The sequence below is a fragment of the Nomascus leucogenys genome, chromosome 13 (genome assembly GCF_006542625.1).
Source record: "Nomascus leucogenys isolate Asia chromosome 13, Asia_NLE_v1, whole genome shotgun sequence".
NCBI lineage: Eukaryota > Metazoa > Chordata > Mammalia > Primates > Hylobatidae > Nomascus > Nomascus leucogenys.
This window is the reverse complement of record NC_044393.1, coordinates 82,365,169-82,389,715: the sequence shown is the minus strand read 5'-3', so window position 1 is coordinate 82,389,715 and position 24,547 is coordinate 82,365,169. Positions and strand designations below refer to the sequence as shown.

Genomic DNA, 24,547 nt, shown 5'->3' with positions numbered 1-24,547 from the left:
TACAAATAAAAGAGAAAGTAAAAAATTTTAAATACTGAGTCCATCAAACAAATGAAAGAAAAAAATTCATTCAGGAATACGAGAAATAATTTTCTCTTATATTAACAAATAAAATATTAGTAAATTACCTGAATTAATAAACATTTATGTTAATCTGCTAACCAAAGCACATTTAAGTTTGAAATCCCATTTAGAGCTAAAGAAAATAAGATCAAAAGAGGATATTGCCCTAAATTACAAGTCAATAGGAAACCTACAAGTAGAAATGAGGAACAAATGTCAGACTTTCAAATTAAAATGATATTTGGCTAGTAATACCCAACACGATCTCTCCCACATACCCATTCAAATATCTATGAATGCAAAAGATAAAAAAAAAAAAAGATTGACAATGCCAAAAAAAAATCTGGACCCACACACAATACAGCCAGTATCTTTAAACAATCTCCACTAAATACAAGGTCAACGGAAGAGAGTTAACGCGTACACTGAATGGTTTGTGTTGCATCAGTGGAAGGAAAGTAATCTGCTTACTTGGAAGTAGGTACAAAAAGCCTTTCCCACTCTTGCACTGTCTATACTCTCCAAACCAAAGTGAGCAACCGTTCACGACCGCATAGTTGCTGGCCTGAGAGGCAGCTAGCCCTCCCATTCACCATCCCACCTGAACACTTCTTGTCCTGCATCCATTATAAATAGAACTTAAAATTACACAATCTACTAAGAAGTGGAGAGGACTAATAATGGAGTTCTGACAAAGAGAATCATCTTTTGTAAAATACTGTAAATACAAAAATAATCATGGAAAACGATTTATGTTTACCTTAGTAATTCATTTATTATTTTCTGTGTTTCAGGAAGCCAGATAGTGATACAGGTTGAAGTTCCATCTCAGAAAAACAGATTTGCATTATATGGTAACAAGGCGTTGAGCTGCCACATGTGTACATGAAATTGATTACTAGCAGTAAAACTCAGAAAATGATTTCATTAGCACATGTGTTTAAATAATAAGCTAAAAGGCAGTCTTCATATTCCAACAGTCAGCAGACACAAGGTCTAGGTAGATTTCCACTCATTTGAGAATGAGTAAATAGGGAAAAGAAAAAGTGAGGAAAATATACATTTCAAGAAATTAGAGACGTGGCATGGTAGCTCATGCCTGTAATCCCAGTACTTTGGGAGGCCAAAACAGGAGGATCACTTGAGGACAGGAGTTCAAGATCAGCCTGGGCAAGAAAGCAAAACCCCATCTCTACAAAAAATGAAAATTAAATGGGTGTGGTGACACACCCCTGTAGTCCCAACTACTCAGGAGACTGAGGCAGGAGGATCGCTTGAGCCGAAGAGTTTGAGACTGCAGTGAGCTGCACTGTGCTCCAGCCTGGGCAACAGGGCAAGACTCTGTCTCAAAAAAAAAATGATAATAATAACCCAAAAACTAGAAACAAGAAATTTTCAGTAAATCCTGGCATGCTCAGTAGCATACAAGAACACATAGCCTCTTGCAACAGTAAAAGAAATCTTTAAAGAGAAAACAGGCTGGAAGGAAAAGACACCAGGATAAAACTTTTTTTAAAGAGGGGACAAGGGAAAGAAAAGAATTGTAAGGAAGGTTAAAATGCTATAACTTCAGAAGAGAAAGGAACTAGGATAATAACAATTGATATTCCATAAAATAAAATCAGAGATGCAGAAAACAAATTGAGAAATACTCCCAAATATAGATGGGAAAAACAGCAATAATAAAGATTGAAAAGGTTGAGGAGAGATGGTAGACATAAATTTTTCAGAACAGGGATTCAATCCAAGAATTACAGAAATAATGTTTGTAAAAAGAGATGTGTACACACACACACACACACACACACACACACACACAAATGTATTTTCTTGCTTTAGGGAAAAGAAACACTATGAGTAAGACAAAAGAGTTTACCGCATTTTGCAGGGAAAACAATGAAATAACACTTATCTGGATACAGATAGAATAAGGAACTTATAAAAAGAACAAAAATCACGATAGCTATATACTTCCTGTAACACTAAATGAGAGAAGACTAAGGAGCAATGTTGATAGATTTTTAAAGAAAAACCAGTGTATTAAAAGAAATTATCCTTGCATTTAAGAAAGCTCAAAAATAAAAACTTGAGAGAGTTCAGAACATAGGTGTTCTTGAGAGGTGTGTTAGTTTCCCAGGGCTACAGTAACAAATGACCACATACTGGGTGGCTTAAAACAACAGACATGTATTCTCTTGCAGTTCTAGAAGCTGCAGATCTTAAATCAAGGTGTTGGCAGGGTCATGCTCCCTCTGGGGTCTCTAGGGGAGGAGTCTTCCTTGCCTTTTCCTAGCTTCTGGTGGTAGCCAGCAATCCTTGGCGTTCTATGGCATGTACAAGTTTTACTCTAATCTCTGCCTCCATCATTACATGGCATTCATTGTGTGTCTTCTCTGTAACCAAATTCCCATATTCTTTTTATTTATTTATTTATTTATTTATTTTTTTTTTTTTGAGACAGAGTCTCACTGTCACCCAGGCTGGAGTGCAGTGGTGTGATCTCAGCTCACTGCAACCTCCACCTCCCAGATTCAAGCAATTCTCATGCCTCAGCCTCCTACTGAGTAGCTGGGATTACAGGCATGTGCTACCACACCCAGCTAATTTTTGTATTTTTAGTAGAGACAGGGTTTCACCATGTTGGCCAGGCTGGTCTTGAACTCTTGACCTCAAGGGATCCACCCACCTTGGCCTCCCAAAGAGCTGGGATTACAGGTGTGAGCCACCATGCCTGGCCTAAATTTCCATCTTCCTATAAGGTCACTAGTCATTAGATTGGGACCCAATTTAATTCAGTATGACCTCACCTTAACTTGACTGCATCTGCAAAGACCCTATCTCTAAATAAGGTCACATTCACATATACCAGACGTCAGGATTTGAACATATCTCTTGGGGTGATACAATTCTATCCACCATAAGCGGAGGAAAGAGGCTTAAGACCTGCTCTAGGTTGGGCATGGTGGTTCATGCCTATAACCCCAGCACTTTGGGATGGGTGAAGTGGCAAGATCACTTGACGCCCAGAGTTTGAGACCAGTCTGGGCAACATACTGAGACCCTGTCTCTACAAAAAAAAAAAAAAAATTAAAAATTAGACAGGCATGGTGGTGTGTGCCTGTGGTCCTAGCTGCTAAGGTAGCTGAGGTCAGAGGACTGCTTAAGCCCAGGAGGTCAAGGCTGCAGTAAGCCATGATTGCACCACTGTACTCCAGTCTGGGTGACAGAGCAAGACCATGTCTCAAAAAAAAAAAAAAAAAAAAAAGGACATATGAAGAATGAGTAAAATTAGGATTGAAAGCATAAGGAAGTCACAATACATAGGACTGGCGGGGTTTCCCAGCTCCAATATTAGTTATCTAACTAGACTGAGTGCAGTGGGGCACACTCCACAGCCCAAGGGCAAAAGGAGACCCAGAAATGCTTCACTGAACTGTGCTTTTTCCTGCTCTGTCCCTCACCTCTACTTTTTAACCCACAGTCACAATATTTTAGTTGAACACTTAAGACAACAGCAGTGTTGTTCTTTCTAGCATTTACTAATAGTGACTCGATTATTTTAAACACATTTGGGACAATATTCCATGACAACTACTAAATAAAAAGTACATCTTTCTCTCTAAAGGGAAGAATTACATATCACAACATAATAGACATTTTTTGCTTAGGAACTTCAGAAATAATTTTTCACATCTTTGAAACTCAAAACTGAATGACCTGAGTCATTAGTTTTTTCATTAACTCTTCTCTCATCCATAACCTGTGACAATGCCTGTATTAGGTACACTTAAAAATAATTATGATATGAATCCAATAAAAAAAGTAAGTAAATATAGTGAAGGTTAAAAATTATCCCTGGGATAAAGGTTTCTGGGTGATTTTTAAATCTTCTTTATAAGTTTTCTCTATTTTTTTCTTAACATTTTTATAATATACATATCTACATTTATTGATAAACAAAAAAATAGCTTATTTAAATAAGCACATAGAATGTTGTACTCCCAATATGTTGAAAATGTTATAATTTTTAATGAAGCAAAATTTGAAGAAGGAAATACATAAAAATGTGAACTCTCTAAGTAATAGGAATATAAAAAAGTTAACTCTCCTCTTCCACTTTTCTGTATTTTCCAAATTTTCTATAATAAGCATGCATTATTCTTACAGTAAGAATAATAATATACAAAAAGGGAGTGGAACACTTGCCTGGTAGACTCTACAGAAGACGAGAGAGTGAAGCAATGTTCATTTCTCATATGTAAGAAGATCTATATATCCTAGTTAGGAAAAAGCAAGCAGAAGTCTTTGATTGCCTAAAACAATGTGTAACAGAAAAGGATTAACACTGATGTTTTCATGCCTCAATGTACTTTAGAAAATGATGTACTTTACAGAACATACTAGTTTACAGCCAAAATACAAGTGACTACATAAAATGATGAACTGTGGAGTTGACTTGGTCAGAATCACTCAAAACTGAAAACAAAAGCTGCCAAAGCAAACTGAAATCTATCCCCTTTATTACTTCAGTTATGGTTAAAAACCAACCAAAATGTTCCTGAGTCTTCAAAGGGTTATAGAAACATCTGTAAATGTAAACTGCAGCCTAGAGAGGACAGGTGGCAAAGTATCAGAAGTAGGTTGAGAAATGCATATTGTAGATTAAAGCGAAGCTCTAGGCTAATGCCCAGTGCCAGAACTTGAAATTTACCACTTACGGTGTGTTACTCTACATCCTCAAAATAGTCGCAAATCAAGAATATTATTTCTACTCATGAAAAAAGCAGGGGTAGTTATTAGTCCTCTCAGTGACTACTGGATTCAGAGATCCAGTCCATGGCTTCTGAAATTATCTATGAGGATCATCAGTTTTTGATACTTTATAAAACATTAAAAGTATATTTTTTAAAAAGACAAAGATGAACAAAATCTAAAGTTATGTTTTCCAAATCACTAGGAGTTTCTAATGGCTTCATCTCGATTTCTGTACTTATTTCATCAAGGACGGGTAATAGTGAGCAGACAGGTCGCTGGACTGAGGACCGCGCCCTGAGTAGCTCGGAGTAATCTTGCCAAGTTATAAGCCAGCATGTTTTCACTAGCTAACAGTGAGCAAACTAGAGAAGAAGCTATCTTCATTTTACAGACAGCCCTGCATTACAAACTAGGGATAACCATTCAAAAACACGATCAAATCTCCAGAGATAATTTTACAGCACAGAGTAGGGCAAAAAATAAAAAGCATCTCTCTCAATCCAAAAAATGGAATAAAGTCTCCCTCGTAAATAAGAAAACAGTTTTACTGACGGGTTTTGGTTGTAATTAAATTAGGCTGTGGAAAGAAGGGGGTTAGTCCAGCTTCACTGGTCTCATGTACAAGCAGAGAGAATACTGATACCAGAGAAAGAATGTGTGATACCTGCAAACTCACAACCAGAAAGAGAAACAGTCACAAGAAAGAGGAAGGACTCTGCTTGAGACTTAAAGAAAGAAAAGAGGTCTTCCTTAACAAGGGCATTAGAAGTATCCTGGTTGGCTCAGTCATCTTTTTTTTTAAGACAGGGTTCCATTCTGTCACCCAGGCTGAAGTGCAGTAGTATAATCTCGGCTCACTACAATCTCAACCTCCTGGGCTCAGTTGATTCTCCCACCTCAGCCTTTTGAGTAGCTGGGACTGCAGGCATGCGCCACCATGCCTGGCCAATTTTTCTGTGTATTTTTTGTAGAGATGGGGTCTTGCTATGTTGCCCAGGCTGTTCTTAAACTCCTGGGCTCAAGCAATCCTCCCACCTCAGCCTCCCAAACTGCTGGGATTACAGGGTAACAACACACCAGATAACGCAGCTCCTGGTAAGACAATGTGGAACAGGGCAGAGACTCACAGCTACCACCGCACATTGGAATCACCAGGAGAGGTTGTTTGTTTGTTTGTTTGTTTGCCTGTAGTAACTGTCCAGGCCTCTGAGGTGGAGGAACAGTTGCTGGGCTTTTTGTTTTATTTTATTTTGTAACTTCCCAAGATGAATCTAACATGGGGCCAAGGCTGAGAACCACTGAAGTAGTGGAAAGACCCTGGCATATAAATTAAAGCCTTGGATTCTAAGATTGGTCCTAACAATTTTGAGTTGTGTTTTCCCATCAGAGTCACTTTATATTCCCAAGTCCTACCCTACACAACTGCAAAGGAAAGAGTACAACATCTTCCTACCTCACACAAGTTTTGGAACCTCAGATGTGTGTTAACTATAAAGCACTTGACACGCGTTCCAGCCATCTCTTTCAAACACAATATTTACTAAGAGAGATTTCAGGGACTCTTAATAAATCTGAAGATCAGAAACCTATGACTGCATATGCACACTTGAGTAGATTCTATAATGAGTTTAGAAAATTTTCAATTTGTCAGGATATAAGCTGAAAACTTTGAGAATTGCTGTCTTTTAGCCATCAAGTACATGACAGGAGGAACTTGTCAATCAGTACACATACGGTCCAGAAACATGAAAAAAACATACACACACAAAATGATATTCATGCCCCCAAAGTTCTGCCTCATTCAACAAAAAAATCTGTTCTATTTAAAATAAGAATCTTACGTGTTGTTAATCTCTAGGCAAATATACATGATTAAAAAGAGCTCCAAAAAAGTGTGAAAATGCCATCTCATCCAGTCCTGTGACTTTAAAATACAATCTATCTGGTAAGGCTCTGCAATCTGTCATCCCAGACCTCTGACCTGAACACCGATAAGCTGACACCACCGACCAACCTGCCCATGATCTCATGTCCCACAGGCACCCCAAATTTAACATAGCCAAAATACAAGACCCAATTTTCTTCTCCCTTCCCTCAATCTTAATATGCACTCTTCTCATCACTCAGGACTCAACCCAAATGCCATCTCTTCAAAGAAGGCTTGCTGACCACCCTAGCTTTAACACCTCCAGAACAAATCACACCCTACAGTGCTGTTTCTCTAATTGTATCTTTTTCATAGGAAGTCATCAGTAAGGAATTACCCTATGTGTGTAGGAGTTTACCGTCTCCAGCTGCCCACTAAGACATAAGCTCCGTGGGGCAGGAAGCAGGGGGTTGTAAGACTCTGTCTTGTTCTATCTTGTTCATTGCTGTGGCCCCAACACATAAAACATTATCTGGTACAAAGTCAATCCTTAATAAATGTTAGTCTCCACCTAGCTAAGTATGTGTCCAAATTGAAGCATATGGAAGGAGGGAGATTCAGGAAGAATAAAGAGCCTGGAGAAAACACCAAGCCCCACTTGCTACCCTCTGCTCCGATTCTTCATTTGCTGGTCTCCTTGGTCCATTCTGCTGGCTCTCATCCAGAATCTCTCTTGCCCCTTTGAACTGAAACTCCTTTGGTCAGCCAGCCTGACTTTATAATTTGGCTTCTCCTGAAGAAACACTCAGACTGAACCCATGGCTGTGCACAATCAGAAAGTGAGCTACACTCCACTCTTATGAGGACCTGGTTTTCGGCATACCTTTTGGGCCAGGATATCAGTACACCCAGGTCTCCTGATCAAAGAGAATAGGAAATGCTCATAATTCCCTGAACTACATAGTTCCTGGGGTCTGTCATTTGTCCCTGGTCCTGCCTGGCACAATGGCCAAAATAAAGGCCACACTCCAAGCTTTCCTTATCTGGGCATCATCTTCCAATACAGGTGCTTCTTATACAGTTTGAGCTTTTTGTGTATAGAAGACAACACTTAAGCACCACATGCCCCTTTGAGAGAGGGCCTTTTCCAAATGACCTTTCTGGGAATATAAAAGATGGAGCTCTGGGGTCCTCAGATACTGTAACTAGTTCTGACTCCTCATCACAGCCAGGAAAATGGGAGAACCTTTGCTAAAGGCCACTCACACCACCCACTGATGCCCCTAGCGAGGTCAAGACAACCTGCATAGAAGTGAATCTGTACAGCCGCAGAGACAAACACTCACCCAAAGCATCTGCTGGATTCTGCACCCCGGTGCTTGACCATGGGAAAAGTCAATGAGGAGTTTGTGGTATTTGAGTTTCTACCACCAGACTGAATTGACAATAGACTCAGGGACAACTATTAGGCATTTCACAGACCTATAGGCTGATTCCTTACTCCATCCAAGGCTATCCAGCTGCTCTCTGGTGGAGAAAGCAGAGATGGGCCCACATTCTGTACTGCGCAAAAGACTTTACCAAGAGGCAGGTGTGTCAGCTGTTCATCTTTCCCCTTGCCCTGGGCCTCTCCTGCTAGGGTCTTCTCGGAACCTAACCCCAGCCTTGAAAAGGACATTTCTGTGTCTAATAGTGCTTCTATTGCCCATGTGAGGCCCAGCCTCCACAACCATGCCTGTGCCTGAGATCCTGGACAAATGTGACTATGGAAGATGTGAAGACAAAGCAGCTGTAACAGCACCCCTACGGGGAAATAAACTGTTCTAAATCTCACTCCCTGGCTCCTGTCACAGAAACTGGGGCTTCTCACTCCACTACTTCACAAACACCCAAGTCCTGCATAGAGGCACTTTGTATTGTAGATTACATTGTCATTACACTCCTCTGTAGTCAATGGTGTTCACCCTCATCTTTCACAGGTCAACCTTATCAACCTTCAGTACAAGCCTCCTATTGGACTCCCATTATCTCAAACTCAAATGTATTTAAAAACAGATTCATCTTCTCTTTATTACAAATAGGACCACCATTCTTTCAGTCACACAAAACACACAAAACTGATTCCTCGGTCATCTTTGATTCATTCCTCTCTTCAGTATCCAGCAAATCTTCAATTCCTTCAAATCCCTTCTCTTTGTGGTCAAAATCCATCTACTCCCACCTCCTCCATAATTCACTTTATTAATCATCCTTTCTCTCTCCCAGATCATATGTAAATCTCTTTTTCTCTACTAGGTCCTTTCTTTTTGCTTATAAATAGGCTCAAATACCACCCCACAAGCTCTTCTCTAGTCCATTCCCCATCCCTAATAGCCTGAGGCATGACTTCCTGCCTCAAGGGCGCTTCAGCCTGTTTCATCCTTAAGCACAGCATACCATCACTACTTAACTTGTCAGACTGCCCGCTACTGGGGTTCTCTGAAGTGGAATCCAGCTTTTTCAGCTTTAAATCTCCACAGTGCAATAAATTTCAATAAATGTTTAATAAATGAATAAATTCTCCCTCTAATCATTCTCTAATTCATCCTTTCTACTGTCTAATAAACACCTCTTTCTATTCTCATTGTCCTTATTCTGTTCCCCTCATTTCACGCTAGACTTTCAAAAGGGTCTTTTTAATTTGACTTAAGTTTTTATCACCTCTAATTCATCAGCTATGTCCAGTATATCCTTTCTAAAACAATAACTTCAAACTATCAATTGCAGGTATTAAAAAAATACATGAAAACAAACATAATACACAAAAAAATAAGCTAACAAAAAAAAACCCTAATGGTTTGCCATTGCTTATGGCAAGCCTTGTAAGTGGGTCAATCATTAGTTATCGGTAGATCTGAATGACCAAGTGGTCAGAATTTCATTTCACAGTCTTCCAGGATTATTCACTGGAGAAGAACCCAGCCAGCAGCAAAGCACTGCCCCCCAATCTGCTCAAGGAATCCCATCTCAGGAATAAGCACCAGTAGGGATGTTGTATTTACATAGGTATGCGCACACGTGCGCGTGTACATACACACACACACACACACACACACACACACACACCCAGGCTTAACAGTGTGAGTCAAAATTAGCCCCACTGTATCATTTGCAAGCCATATCTCTTAGAAGATAACTGGAACCTTAGAGGAAGTGATAAATATATGCCTCTTCAAGATAACTAGAGGCTGGGCACAGCGGCACATGTTGGCTCATGCCTGTAATCCCAGCACTTTGGGAGGCCGAGGTGGGTGAATTGCTTGAGGCCGGGAGCTCAAGACCAGCCTGGCCACATGGTGAAACCACATCTCTACAAAAAAAAAAAAACACAAAAATTAGCCAGGCATGGTGGCACACATCTGTAATCCCAAGTACTCGGGAGGCTGAGGCATGAGAATCACTTGAATCTGGGAGTCGGAGACTGCAGTGAGCTGAGATTACACCACTGCTCTCCAGACTGGGTGACAGAGTGAGACTATGTCTCAAAAACAAGGCAAAAAGACAATTAGAAACCCTTGCTCCATAAAATATGCAACTGAAAATCTTCAGGTGGAATTTCCAGGCCGTCTATGAGCCAGTCCCAACCTACCTGAACAGGATTTTCTTTCACACGTCTTACATGCATACCTTCTGCTAGTCCCTTCATTATATTCCTTCCCTCCCCATATTCCATGTACTTTCCTAACTCTCTTTCTGGTACTGCTTCTCCAGATCTTACTTGCTGTAAATATCTCTCCCATCTTGAAGCATTTTCCAACAACTCAGTGATCTCTACTTTCCTGTAACTCCCCTGGTACTTACAGTCTGTATCATTTATTTAGCATTTGCCACTAGCTATTGATGTTACAACTTCTGAAACAGAAGACCTTAGCCAAAATCTCCCAATAGTACTAAAATATTTCTGTTACCAGATAGGGGTCCTGATCCAGACCCCAAGAGAGGGTTCTTGGATCTCACACAAGAAATAATTCAGGGTGAGTCCAGAGAGTAAAGTGAAAGCAAGTTTTATTAAGAAAGTAAAGGAATAAAAGAATGGCTACTCCACAGAGCAGCCCCAAAGGCTGATAGCTACCCACTTCCGTGGTTATTTCTTGATTGTATGCTAAATAAGGGGTAGATTATTCATCTCTCCCCCTTTTAGGGTAACTTCCACATAGGGTAACTTCCTCTATGGAAGTTACAATGCATTGCCACGGCATTTGTAAACTGTCACATTGCTGGTGGGAGTGTAGCAGTGAGTACCACCAGAGGTCACTCCCATTGCCATCTTGGTTTTAGTGGGTTTGCCCAGCTTCGTTACTGCAACCTATTTTATCAACAAGGTCTTTATGACCTGTATCTTGTGCTGACCTCCTATCACATCGTGTGACTTAAAGCCATCTGGAAATGCAGCCCAATAAGTCTGAGCTTTATTTTACCCAGCCCTTACCCAAGATGGAGTTGCTCTGGTTCAAGTGTCTCTGACATTTCCAGTCACATCATGAACACTGATGACCAACTGTAGCATGAGAAGTTAATTCTAAGGCTAAAAGTACTTGGAAGGAAGATAGAATTGAACAGGTAATGGGGGGTGGAGATAAAGGTGGGAAAAATAACAGAATGAGAGCTTTTACAAAAATGCAGAATTGATTCCAGTACCCTACTTTCCTTTGAAGCCCTGAATAAGTCACTGTCCCTCCCAGGAAGACTCAGATCCAGTGAGAACATGAAGAGAGAAATAAGAAAGCCATTGTAGTGTTCAAGAACTATGACAACTTCCTGAAGAGTGTAAACAGTAGTTAATGTTACATATGCAAGGCCTCGACTCAGAAATGGTTAAACTGTGTGTGCCTGTGGGGGTGGGAGAGGGTTGCCAGTAAGTGATTATTCAATTTAATCACTAAATTTATTTTTTTAATGCTTTTAAATGAATATATTGAATTAAAAAGTAAAAAATAAAGAAGCTATAACTCACAATAAGCAATGTGCTCATCTGAGTTTGGTTTCTTGGAGATGTCAGAGCTGAGTGATAGATGGAAGAGTTACCCAATGAGTTATACTCCCCCTGATGGCTTGGTTGTTAGGAATCTTTACACATTACACAATTCAACAGTGAGGCAGCTCCAGGGAAAACATGAGAAGGGTCATCTGGGCTGTGAGACTGATAATCTCCTCCTACATCTTTACTTCTTTTGTGTTACAGGCTTTATGTCTCTTAATAAATCCTGAGTCTTTCAGGAGTGTCAGACCAGTGATACAGCTTTTTTGGTCCCAAGTAACCATGTGTCAGTAGTCAGAAGGTAGCTTTGTGTGGTATCATTATCCTCACAAATACAAACACACTCACACACAAATACGTACACTATACTTCATGGATATATGATACATATTATTTCACATTTTAACATCTCTGAAGTTGGGAGGGGTCTGATAAGTGATGATACAATGGAACTGATGAAATATGGGCTGGGTGTGGTGGCTCACGCCTGTAATCCAAGCACTTTGGGAGGCCGAGGCAGACGGATCATGAAGTCAAGAGATCCAGACCATCCTGGCCAACATGATAAAACCCCGTCTCTACTAAAAATACAAAAATTAGCTGGGCGTGGTGGCGGGGGCCTGTAATCCCAGCTACTCGGGAGGCTGAGGCAAGAGAATTACTACTTGAACCCAGGAGGCGGAGGTTGCAGTGAGCCGAGATCATCCCACTGCACTCCAGCCTGGCAAGACAGCGAGACTCCATCTCAAAAAAAAAAAAAAAAAAAAAGAACTGATGAAATATGGTACATTTCCTTTAAACAACTGTAACATCTTGAAGATGGAAACCAAAACTGAGGTTCAAATACTGACTGAAAGGAACAGTGGTAATCCAACCCCATCTCCTTCATTTTACAAGTGAAACACACACATACATATACACACATAGGCAAACACACACGTGTACAGAGGCAGAAGTAAAACCAAACCTGTAAGTCAAATTTCCTGATTCCCAGTCATTGTTCTTATGTTCTATCAGCACCTCAGCAAAATACTAATGAACTGACCTACTGTCATCTGTAAGCAACAGGTAATCAAGTTTTTGCGATGAGGAAAACAATTCAACATACTATAAGCACTGCAAGATCAGGAACAATGTCCATTTTGCTCACTGCGATATTCTGAGTGCCCAACACAGTGCCTTACAGAGAGCAGGCATTTTATAAACGTTCTGAGATGAAAAATCTGGCTGCCGCGATTAAGGATGGCAGTTAGCACGTGGTAGCCGTAGTGGACTGCCTCAGTAGACCACCTCATTAAAACTTCTTGGGATGTTTGGCTCTTCATATCTAGGCTCTTCACAAACCAAATGAATTAGAATTTCTGGGGCTAAGACTCAGAAATCTGAACTTTTAACAAGCATTCCAGGTGATTTTCAGGCTATTAAAGCTTGAAAATCAGAGTATATTAGATAGTAACAACCCCCATTGGAGGCAACAGAAAGGAAGAAACTAATGTCATAATATTTAAATCGAAAGAACATAGGGCATTAGAGAAATAAGAGACAAAATTAAGATGGCAAGGAAAAACCAGGGGAAAGTTACTTAAAAACTAATATAAGAACTATTTAAATATAAATGTACAAACATTAAAGAATCAGGAACTCTGAGGAGACTTGGGATAAGGGATTAATTCCATCAGTGTGCAAGAGGCCAGGGGTACCATATGAGACATCATTAGGATAATTAAATAATTAACACACATAGGATTAAAATTCCTCTTGGGGAAAATGATAATGAACAAGAAACACCTAATGTAGTTTCACAAATGACTATTCAAATATCTACAGACAAAGACAGATCTGAACTAAATATGGAGAAAAGTGAAAAAGTATCTTGTTACAGTTAGCTAAAACTTATAGAAAAGAGTCAGAGGTAGCAAATTAATTCATTGTACTTAAATAAGTCAGACATGAGAAGAGGAGCTTTTAAAATTACCAAAAGCAGGACAAAGACTAGGAAAAGAAAAATGCTGCTAAAAATGGAGTGGGGTTTGGAATTAATGAAGACTAAACTAGCTAAGAAACTGAACTAATTCTTTTTAATTTGTCTTTGACAAGAAAAATGAAAAAGACATATTTGTATAATTACAGAGAATGAAGACTTTGCAAAAATAGCGACTGACAAAAAGCAGATGGGGAACACTTGACAATACTGAACTCATACCAATCAGCAGGCCTGGATGATGGGAAGCAGGGGAGCTTAAGGGAACTCATGCACACACTTGTGGAGTCATTTACAATCATTACGGAAACATCACAGAAAAACAGGGAAATAAAAGATGTAAAGTGGAAAAAAGATTAGATAATAAAATATCCTATCAATCTTAAAATGGTAACAAAGAAATATTATGGAAAAATTTAGTGGTGAAACCAGTAGCACTGTTTTCCCACCCAGATGTGAGCTCCATGAGGTCAGAGGCATTCTTCTTCATTGTCCAGCATCAGTCTGGAGTTTAGAGCAAATGGTAAGTGATCACCAGATCATCAAAAATGGGAAAAGACCGTGAGCTAGAAAATGAATGCCACCAAACTTTTCCATTTGAACTTCTGAACAGAAAATTGTACCACAAGGAGCTTACAGTCCATTTTTTTCTCTCATAAATAATAGCAAAAGGTAAAATACTTAAACATCTGGTGGATAATTAAATCATAAGCCATAATCAGAATAAAAATCTAAAAATTCTAGTAACACAAATATAGTAAATTTGAGAAACTATAAGAGAAAAAAAGTAGAACACGAATATTAATTTGGGCAAATATTTTCAGTACTTTCTTTCAAATGAAATCCTCTAACATGTTTGGATAACATGCAAAATTTAAAATGAAATCAAAAATAAAGAGAAATTTTTAAATGAGCCTTTACTATGACCATAATATATCTTAATGAATCACGGAAGTTTCTCACATCCTCACACACTCCCACACAAACCTATCCATAGTCACTCAGATGTATTTTTTTTTTATCAATTCATCCTCAATTTATAGACAGGGCAAACAGGCAAATTTACATAAAATGATATGCCTCGAGGAAATCGACACTAAGCTCATGAGAAAAGATCATAAGTTACTCTAAAGTAATTATCAACACAAGCAAAATAGAAGAAATGCATTTCCTACAAGCTAAAATAAAGGGGGAGGGTATGAAGATTTCATTTTTGGATTTTTTTTTTTTTTTTGCATAGAACACAGTGCATTCCATATAGTGCACATTAATAACCATATACTGATTAAATCAAATTGAAAGCCACTGGCTCATATACACAAAGGGTATATGATGATACTTAAAGAGGCTATTTCATAGGTCTGTCTTATTTCTTTGATCAGGTCCCCCAAACTGAAGTCTATGGTTCTAGGCTTTAGTAAAGAAGTATTATGCCAGTAGAATATCCCATAAGATATGAATAACATTAGGGTTTTTTTTTTAACACCACACTGCCTTCCCTCAGGAAAAGAGAGACAAAAAAGAGAAAAAGAGAAAGGTTCTAATTATTGGAAAGGAAGTTAGTTTCATCATTTATTAGTTTTGATGCCAAATGAAGACGAAAGGAGAAAGCTATCTCAAAAAGAATATCATTTATATGAGTAATGATAGCTCTGGCCTAAAGAGGACAGTCAAATTCTAGATCTTCTCAGTCAGAGGGCAGAGCTCAGGGCACATAGGAGGGCAAGTACAGACACAGCAGCTGAAGAAGTCAGAAGGCAATACAGGGAAGGCCCACGCCACTCTGGGTTTGATACAGTTCATATCGTTAGTTTGTATGGATGCCAAGAAAAACATCTTTCAAAAACAAGCCGGCTGACGCAAGATCACCAATTTCTTGAAATGAATAGCAAGAGCAAATTCTATCTCCTTTAAAAAAAAAACAAAAAAAACCACTGAGATAATTCAAATTCTTTCCCCCTGCCCTTCCTTATGTGGCTCTAAGGAATAAAGGACAAGTAAGAACAAATTAAGAGGAAAAAAAAAAAAAACTAACCAAATATTTAATCGCAAAAAAAAAAGAAAAAACCCACTTGCTTCAGTATCAAAAGAAACATATTTATTCATTCACTTATCCATTCAGCACAATCCAGGTGGCAAAATAAACAGCAAAAACTTTACCTTCAACCCAGATACTTCTAGAAATTAACAGATCACTAGATAACGGAGCAATTTTCCCAGAAATGGATCTTCATGGAATAGCTAAAACTTAAATAACACAAATACAGATGGATGGACTAGGATAGAGAATTCTACAATAAAGGTGTTTTAGGTATCATTTGACTGCCATTGTTAACAGAATAATATCTAATTTACCTGGCAGCCTGCACCACTAAGAATAGCAGAAACTAAGGAAGAGAAAATTAAGAAAAAAGGGACATTTCCAGGGGCAAAATGTCCTCATGTTATACAATCCATAGCTGAGAATTCATGTGCATGATGCCACAGAGTGCTCTCTGGTCACTTATTCTACACACAATTCTAATCACCTTGGTTCTCTGCCTTTGCAGCGTATACCACAATAGTTGAGCAACTCAGCAAGAGGAGCTTGTCTGAAACAGACATGATCAATAACTAGACATGATAACCTACCCCCAAAAAGCAAGGGAAAAAAAGACAGAGGGCATGAAGAGTGAACAAGTATGATTTTTTTTTTTAATGGAAGTCTGGGACTGGTTCAGCACAATGGAATGTTGTCCGTGCCTTCACATGTGACAAGATGACCTCTGACATATCACAACACATTCAATAAAGGGTAGGGCGCAAAAGTGCAACCAAAGCATCGATTAACCAGGTTCAAAATGACAGCCCTTCAGTCACCAGAAAAAGTCTGAATGTGCTCAGTATATTGTGACAAAAGGACCAAATCTGAGAAATGTATTTTATAAAACTTCCATTAAAGATGTTAAAATACAATCTTTAATGCTTAAAGGGGAGAGACTTTATTTTCTGGAAAATTAAGCCACACTGAAAATCAGATTCCTAGATGGTGCTAAATAAATTGGGCATCACCAGTCTTCTTTTTAAAGAGAATATCACACAATAGTTAGGAGTTTACTTACAATAAAGCAATCGGTCTCTATCAGAACAAAGATAGCCACTGAAGACAAAAAAAAAAAAAGAGGAAGGATAGAGCTTTAATTACAAAAACAAAGAGACATATGGATTTATCTATTATGACAGCACAATCCTGAGGTCTGTGTAAAAGGCACCTCATTTCAGTCCTGGCACACAAGCTTTAAAAAAATGGTTAAACAAGCTCAAAGTATCTTTGAAGCAATATCAATGGTGTATGGTACTTGGTTTCCAATTTTTTCTGCGCCAAATTAAAAGTTAATAAATGTTGCCAACAGTTCCTCTACATTTCTCAATCCACCCCCACCACAAACTCTGGGAAATAAAAGCAGCCCCCACCATTACTTTACAGTCTGGAGGGTTTGCAAAACGACTTGGAGGGGAGCTTTGAAGTTTGTAGTAACAGAAAGAGAAATATACCATGAATGCCAGAGGGGGGAGCTCAGAGCAAAGGGAAAGATCATGTTTATAATGGGCAAAAAAGGGAAATTCTGAAAACCTTCTGAGCTTTTACACAATATCTTTTTTCTCTTTTTCAGTATTGTCTTTTGAAGAATGGGTTCTAATACCCTTTGAAATAAACAACCTTCTTTGTTCCCCCCATGTAGAGAGAAAATAAATAATAGTAGTGCTGAGGGTAACCAGTTTAAACAATGTGCAGGTTTCTGAAACCTCTGCTTTAGGGAGGTCTCATGCACACAGCCTCCAGTCTCTAATCAGTTTTGTTTGCAAATGAACCTACACAGTAGGATTGGCATCTGATGATGCTGAAGGCACAGTAAAGGAATTAACCCAAGACAATCATTATTTTAAAGAGGCGTTTGGCCTCCTCCAGATTCCTTTACATGTTTACTTCTTAAGATAAAATGGAATTTTAATTGGCTCCTTCCATAATTAAAGATATTATCTTTGTGTATTCACTGCCCTTTGTACCACTAAGGACATACAACTAGCTGATCCAACAACAAAAAAAAGAGCCACTGGCCATTATATTTTCCTAGAAACAACTTCCAAGTACAGACAGGTTTGTGGAGATAGCCAGGGTCAACCAGCACTCTTCTTCCCATCTGAATTGTAAGCATTTCTTTAAACTGAGCTTTCAATCCTGAAAAGTTTTGCCAGTAACCAGAGACAAAACTGGCATTAAAATAGGTGCCATTGAACAATAAAGTTCTTGATGCTACATGGAAAGCTACAGCTTCCAAAACAGTGCCTTAAGGTCTTTAAAAGAAATGAGTATCCTTTTGTATTTGTTGGCTACCGCTACAATACTGAGTAACAAACCACCTCAAAATTCAGCAGCATACAACAAGTATATCTTCCTTGCTCACATATATGCTCATTATCTGGGACTTGGCTGTAGGCTGGACTACACTGGGCTTGGTACCAAGCTGCAGATCAGGTCCAGAGCCAGTGCTTTTCATCCTTCTTGAATTAGCAGCTACTAGAAGCATGTTCTTCTCACGGCAAACAATAGAAGTGCAAAGACCAACTCCAACTGCACAAGCGTATTTCAAGCCTTTGCTAGTGGCATATTTGCTAACATTCCATTGGTTATAGCAAGTCACATGACCAAGTCCAATAGCAATTGGATGAGGAAACAGACTGCTCTCATTGGTTGGGTGGGGGACTGTTGGAAGTGGGGTGGATTAGGGAATGAATATTTGCTGAACAATAATCCAACCTACCACATCCTTCCATTCAGGCTGCTAGAGGTTATTTGTTTACCACATCTGGTATCCTGCTGCTTATGGAATAACAAGATCTCATCATCTAAGTCAGTCAGTCCTAGTTTTACAGAACTCTGTCATTTATACTACCATTAGAAAATAAGAATGAGAATTAAGCAGAAAAAAACTGTAAAATTGGTATTATATTGTATAAACGGACATGATTAGGAGTTTCATTGATGTCTCAGAAATCTGTTGACAAAGGGTAATACATTACAGCTACAGAGTGCTGCTTAGCATACTCTGGTGTTTCAAGTCCATGTACTTGCTAAGCTGTCTACCTTACATCGGCATCGACGATATTTTATGCAGTATTAGTTTTGCATAGAAATAGCCTGCTAGACAGCAGAATTACAAAGAAAAGAGAAAGCAGGAAAGATCATACCAAGGTTTCCAACTTGGATAATGTAGTAAGCAATAGTAGTGGCATTAGCAGAAGCTGGAAGAGAGTGGAAACCACTTGACAGATTTAGAGCAGCTATTAACGAAGCTTTACAGTGAACATTTTAAGGTAACTTTAAAAGGCTCTGGCTATTACATACATTTAAAAGTTAACTTGTCAATCACATACCAGTTAAATCCTACTGGAAACAAGACATGGGATGCAGATATAAAGGGGGGCGAGGAATACATATATTACATAAATATGATACTTATATTTATATATCTATTTACCAAAGTTTTCTTAAGAAGGTCCAATGAACCCCAGGTTCAGATTTCACTAACAGCTATTAAATGCCTACTATGTGTCCCATACATTAGCTCAGCAAATACAAAGCTATGCTGTAAGGTAGGAATTATTATTATTATCCACATTTTACAAATGAGTAAAGTGAGCCTTGGTAAAGTTAATAAAGTCATATAACTAATTAGATGTAGAGCCAGAATTTGAACACAAATCTTCTAAATAAAAGCCTGTTTTTTTTTTCCTGACTATCCCATGCTAACTCTCTAAAAATGCCTTTTTCACCTGAACCAAAAGAATTCTTTTATATTCTCCCATTCTCAACTCCCAACACTAAAAGGATAGACTAGACCAGAAACACAATTATGATCATAGTAGACTTATGATCCTCCCCAGGGTATCTCTCATAGATACAACAAAATTCAGGAATCTTTTAAACGTGTTATTTTAAATACCAGGTATCAATCAGTTGATCAAAAGTACAAAAAGGGGGAAATCTCAGTACTTTCAAGTAGTATTTTAATAGTCTGCTTCCTGGAATGAGTTTTTTTTGTTGTTGTTGTTGGTTTTTTTTTTGTTTTTTTTTTTTTTTTTACTGAGGTAATTGAACACACTGTTTCCCAGAAAGCCTTATAAAATAAAGTCTTTGTCAAAAGGAAGTGAAATATATGCTCTCTGCATTTAAAGGCTCTTGATGTCTACCTGTAGTCTACAGCTTTTGCACAATGATTCTCAACTTCATTACGGGTCCGGTCTATAAACCTATCCCTCATGGCACACAACTCTACTTAACATGCAAATGTGGCTCTAAGAACAATGCCTCAGATACAGGGTAATCTATGCTTACTTAAGCTATGCTACATTTAATTTACACATATATTACTCTGGAAGAGCAGAATAAGGAGGAAAGGCTGATAAAATGGATTCCTCCATCTGCAAGAGTGATTAGGAAAGAATACTAGTAGATAGCAAACCTGTACTAACCTGTCTCACTTTCAGATAATTAGGTGTGAATTTTTTAAGGCAAGTGACTCACAAGGGAGGGTACAAATTTATTGCCTTCCACAATCTAATAATCTTGGCAGCAATTACAGTTATCTATTTATTGATAGGCAACTGTAATTTATCTTCCCTGGGTAAAATGCAGTTATTTAAATGTTTTTTTCTTGTTATGAATGCTAGCCTCAGCAGTAAACATGTAAATGACTTCACAAGAACAAAAACACTCATTAAATGTCAATAAACCCCCAAAGCGCAGCTATAAAACTGTCAGAAAATTCTGTATCAGGTCAGCAATGGACCATGAAGTTCAGGAAGACCAGTGAATTCAAGATGACTATGATGGCAAGAATTTGGCAAGGAAATCAGGACCAGAATTCTAATCCTTATTCTATCATTAAATCCCTTAGTGACCTTTAGAAAGTTACCTGACATCTCTGGGCATCATTTTTCTCATTATGAAACAGAGGGGTTTGATTAGATTCATTATTCAGTAACATTTGCTAAGCACCTAGTATTTACAGTGCTGACACAGGTGGAGTGGATACAGAAGTGAACAAAATGGACAAGGCGCCTAAACCTCAGGGATTTTCCATTCCAGTAGAAAGATGGATTCATTACAACCTCTCAAGCTCTACAATTTTATGGCCTTTCAAAGTATCAGACAATAACTCATTCCAGTATATATGATGTCCAAAAGGCAAGACAGAAAGGGTAAACCTATTTTTTCTTAGTATATCAGTTACATTTCAAATAATATGCCCAATATGTGTGGTGGAATATAAAATGGTATAGCTAATTTGGAAAAAAACAGTTTGGCAGTTCCTCAAAAAGTTAAACACAAAGTTACTATATGATCCAACAATTCCATTCCTAGGTATAGTAAAATTGTAAACAAATATTCACAGAAAGACTTGCATACAAATTTTTATAGCAGCATTATTAATAACCGCCAAAATGTGGAATCAACCCAGATGTCCACCAACTGATGAATGGATAAACAAAATGTCCATATAATAGAATATTATTGATATGGACCGGAGGCAGGGAAATATTAGAAGAGGGCAGTTTCCCAGCAAAGGCCCCACCCGCAAGCCTGGAAACCACGGCCCTAAATGAGAAGAGTTATCCCTGTTTTCCCACTCAAATGTTGCTTTTTCCAAAACCACCCTGGCCCGCCATGCCCCACATCCTGTACCCACAAAAACCCGAAACTCCATTGGCAGAGGAACAGAGCATTGCAGCAGAGAAGGAGAAAAGAGAAGCATCTGAATGTCGAAAGGAGTTCAGCTGGGGATGGTTGGAGATGAGGGAAGATCCTCTTCCCACTCCATCTCCTTTCCAGCTCCCCATCCCGCTGACAGCCACTTCCATCACTCAATAAAATCTCCACATCCTTCAAGTCCATGTGACCTGATTCTTCCTGGATGCTAGACAAGAACTCAGGTACCAAGAGGGCAGGGTGTAAGAGGCTGTCACCCTGACTCTCCACTGAGCTGGTTAACACTTAGCTGTCCACAGATGGCAACTGCTAAAAGAGCATTAATTTTAACACACCCCTAGATGCTGCCATGGGGCTGGAGCCCAAAAGCGTTTGTCCCAGCCCTGGCACCCGTTCGCCTGCATGTTCCCCATTCCACAAGAGGTGTGAGCTCGGCAGCAGCCCAGTAAGTGGGCCACACCCCCATCACAAGTCCCATGAGGGGTTCAAGGGACTTCTCCTGTCTCATGATTAAGCAATAAAAAGAAATTAGGTACTGCCATGCTATAACATGGATGAACCTTGAAAACATTATGCTGAATGAAAGCTAGTCAGAAAGGCCGCATACCGTATGATTCCATTTACATGAAATGTCCAGAATCGACAAATCTACAGAGACAGAAAGTAGACTGGTGACTGCCAAAGGCTGAAGAGAAGCGGGAATGGGAGTGACTGATAATGGTGAGTGATTGCTAATGGCCAGTTTTCTTTCTGGAGTGACAACCATGTTCTGGAATTAGACAGTGGTGATAGTTGCACAACCTTGTGAATATACTAAAACCTATTGAGTTATATTCTGTAAAATGATGACTTGTATGTGAATTACATCACAATGTTTTTAATTTTAAAAAATTAAAAATTATGGAAAAAATTTAGGTCCTAATATGTAACAGAATCATTTATCTTAGCAAAGTTAGAAAACAGCATAGTAAAACAGAAAGCAGATGATTTGCTAGTGAAATGTTTAAAATAATGTTCAGATTATGATTTCAAAGCAGTCTTATACTTGGTTCCTTATTTTAGATGCAAAATAAACATCATTAAGATTGATTCGAAAAAATATTAAAAGTCATGTTTCCATCAATTCTTTCTCTAATATTCTAAGACTTCATTCTTTCAGTGCCCTTTCACTTACTAAATCAATATCCTCGCTACTTCTCCTTCATCATTGTTCTTCCAACCCATGCTGTTAATCACCTCAATCCCTATTCTCAAACCATGCCTCTCTTGCTTAATACTTTCCCTGCAACTTCAGCCTTTCCAAGGCATCAATATTTCCACAATCCTCCTCTAGTCAACTTTTGACTCATTATAAGAATTTTCTAATCTACACATCTGTATAACATTCATAAGGTAACTTTTGATCAGAGAAAAAGGGAAAAAGAAAACACAAAAAAAATTTAAGAAAAATGATGATACTTACTACAGGCAATTTTACCAAAATTAACTTTAATAAGTCCTGGTATACCCTGGCTCAAAATTTAATATCAACAATAAGCACCAACAGATGTTTGTGGCATAAAAGAAAGCAAGTGGCATACCAGAAAACACACTGATGTAGAATATAACTGAAGGAACCCGAATATTATACTAAACAAGTCTTCAAGCCAATATTATACTAAACAAGTCTTGAATCCATTTCCTGATTTATAAATTCTACAACAGCAAATTTCTAAGCACTGAGTCTGTGCATAACTAGTCAAAGCTGGATATGCTCCAAGGATTACAATAAAATAAGAATAGAAGAGAGCAGAACAGAACAGAATAGAATATTAGCACAGAGTGATTACCATTTGTTCTGACATTGCTTCTTCCTGATCACTCTAAGGCATGTGCTCTACTTGATGGCAAATGCTTATGGCTACTGGAATAACAAATGGCATTTAGATGTCAATAGAGAACAAAGTCAAAGGTGAAATGTTAGCAATTCTCTGATTGAGAAGTCCAAGGGAGAAAGAACTCCTTAACGCTCAGTGTGGTTGGCCTTGACCAGAAATTTAACTGTAGCTGAGAAATTTACATTCGACTACACAAGACAACAGGAGGGATGGCTGCTCCTCACATCAGACCAAGTGAATAAAATTGAAAAATTTTAAATCAGGGCATTCTCTATGCTGAGGTTTAATAAGCCATAGACATACAAATCACTGTCAAGTGTGATCCAGCAATTCTGAGAGCTGCATTTTAAGCTTTCATTAGGCTGGAGCACTTTTACCATGATCCTATCAGTCATAAGTTGAGAAGTTAAATATCCTATTTCTCAAACTCTTGAAAGCATCACAGACTGAAGCAAATAATTTGCAAACACAAGGTAGTTATGTCTCTCATCTTTTTCTGTAATAAGGAAATTGATTCTCTCTTCAAAATCTACCAATTGATTTTTCTCCTTCTGTTAATCAGATTACCAAAACACAGTATAATTTTTCTACATGGGAACCTCAAACTGAAAGGAAGAACAATGGAATACCCAAGGTGTGTGTGGTACCACCCCCTTACCCACTGGAAATACAAGAAGAAAATGTTTGGCCACCAGCCTCATCTCTACCACGGCAATTAATGGAGAAAACCGGCAAAGAGAGTCCATGCAAAAGCAAGATGTTAATTTACAGAGTACATAGTTGGGTGGTTCAACCTTCCTGTGCCAACCCCACATCTCCCTGCACCCCAACGCACTTGTAGATGGCAAAAATGAGGTTGCAGAGTAGCTGATAAAAACTAATCCAAGATACAAACTGCTCTGTTTTCCTTTCTGACTGGAGGTTAAAATTCCTGCTGTACCAAAAATTAAAACAAAAATCCATTTCCATTCTACTTACTGTTTTATGAACAAGAGATCATGTGTCTGGCATTCCATAAGATAATAGTTTCAAGGTTGTCATGTCAAAACGTCAGAGTTGTTGATGAAAAAGTATAGAGGTGATGTCAATGCCTGAGCCTTAGCATATAGACAGCAAACAAATACAATAGTAACCTAGTAGAGCTGTGAACCACCCTACTGAGAAAGGCTGGGAGTGGAGAAGCACAGCCTATAAAGTTGGATACAAAAACAAATACTCCTCATTCCAACTAAAGGCT

At 38.6% G+C, this 24,547-nt stretch overlaps 1 protein-coding gene across 2 annotated transcripts in view; it reads right to left on the bottom strand.

The window, feature by feature from the left end:
* The window catches only part of EXOC4 (exocyst complex component 4), an 821,125-nt gene that overhangs the window by 626,041 nt on the left and 170,537 nt on the right, over positions 1 to 24,547 (bottom strand). The gene's annotated exons all lie outside the window — the stretch shown is intronic.